A 2,025-nucleotide genomic window follows, 5' to 3' on the forward strand; every position below is an offset into this window, starting at 1 on the left:
TGCTCCAGCTCTTTTCCTACCTCCCTTCTCTCTACTCTCCATTTCTCCGAGGTGTACTTATTCTCACAAAGGCAATTCTCTCATTTTTTAAAAAAGATTTTATCTATCTATTTATTGCTGGGGGTAGTGGCCGAGGGAGATGGTGAGACTCTCAGGCAGACACCCTGTTGAGTAGGGACCTGTGGGTGGGAACTCTTAACTGTCTCACCATCAGTGGCCTGGAGGCCAAAGGTGCAGCCAACTACTGTTGCCAGCAGGGCACAGCCACCCACCTACAGTGTTAGAGACAGCAACAAAAACTCCAGCTGTGGCCCCAGCTGTGCTCCCTTGGATACCCTGAAGGTCATGATCTCTGCTTCTGAGTCTGGGAGAACTCATCATTGCCCTCTGTGGTACCTGAGCTTGGCTGACTGCCGAAGATGCTTGGCTTTCAGAGGGAAGAGGAAAGCAGGGTCTTGAGAATGAGTCAGTTCTCAGTGGGCTCCGTTTTGGCAGCAGCCTGTGTCATGAAGGGAAAAATGCACATGTAATGCCATTCCTTCAGAGCATTACTCTTTTTTTGTTTGTTTGTTGTTTGTTCAAGATTTTTATTTATTTATCTGTCAGAGAGAGAACACAAGTAAGCAGAGCAGCAGGCAAAGGGAGAAGCAGGGTCCTTACTGAGCAGAGAGCCGGATATGGTGCCTGATCCTAGGACCCTGGGATCATGACCTGAGCTGAAAGCGAACACTTAACTGACTAAACCACCCAGGTCTCACCCCCCACTTAGGTCATTCTTACAACAAAGTTACTGTCTGCACTGCCCTGTAAGGCTTTCTTTACTAATGGGATTGAATTAAGACTGTCTGAACAGGAAGCCATAAATAATGCTCTGGACCAGCTGTACACACCCCTTCACTCTCCTATGCCTGCCTAACTTAGAGAAATGGAAAGACCTCAGAGATTTATAAGCCAGGACCTCCTCACTCACACCCTGCTGATTTGTATCTTCCTCTGGAACAAATAATCCTAAAATTTATATGGAACCAGAAAAGACTCCCAATAGCCAAAGGAGTGTTGTAAAAGGAAACCAAAGCTGGGGGCATCATAATTCCAGACTTCAAGCTCTATTGCAAAGCTGTCATCATTAAGACAGTATGGTGCTGGCACAAAAACAGACACATAGGCCCATGGAACAGTATAGAGAAACCAGAAATGGACCCTCAACTCTACAGTTAACTAATTTTCGACAAACCATGAAAGAATACCCACTGGAAAAAATGAAAATCTCTCAATGAATGATGTTCTGTAAATTGGATATCTTCATGCAAAAGAATGAAACTGGACCAGTTTCTTAGACTCTAAAATAGACTCAAAATGGATGAAAGACCTCAATGTGAGACAGGAATCCATCAAAATCCTTGAGGAGAACACAGGCAGCAACCTCTGTGACCTTGACCACAGTTACTTCTTGCTAGATGTGTCTCCAAAAGCCAGAGAAACAAAGACAAAAAATGAACCATTAGGACTTCATTGGAATTAAAAAGCTTTTTGGTAGAAATAAAGTGGTGGTAGAAATAGAAAAAATGGAACCATGAGAAAACAGTGATAGCCTACATTGCATCATTATTGTGCTAGCCAGTGTCAGACAACCAGCTCTCCAGAAAAATAAAAGTTCAGAAAGAAGAATTATTTATTTATTTATTTAATATTTTTACAGCATAAGGAATTGAGTCAATGGTATTGTAATAGTACTGTATGGTAACAGATGTGGCCATAGAATAATGTATGAACTTGTTGAATGACTATGTTGTATAGATGAAATAGTAGAGCCCTGTGTGTCAACGAGGCTAAAACCAAAAAAGAGGAAACATTTAAAATCTATGATCCAAACATCTTCCATAGGAATCCAAAGAAGAAGAAGTTTTGGTTCAGAGTCGGTATTCCAGGGGGCTTCTGAATTTACCTCCTCCCATGGACACATGGAACCCGCAGCTAAACATGGGACAACTCCCACTGTGAGACATTTAAAAACTAGCCAAGGGA

Source organism: Mustela nigripes, chromosome 7 (assembly GCF_022355385.1).
Source record: "Mustela nigripes isolate SB6536 chromosome 7, MUSNIG.SB6536, whole genome shotgun sequence".
Lineage (NCBI taxonomy): Eukaryota > Metazoa > Chordata > Mammalia > Carnivora > Mustelidae > Mustela > Mustela nigripes.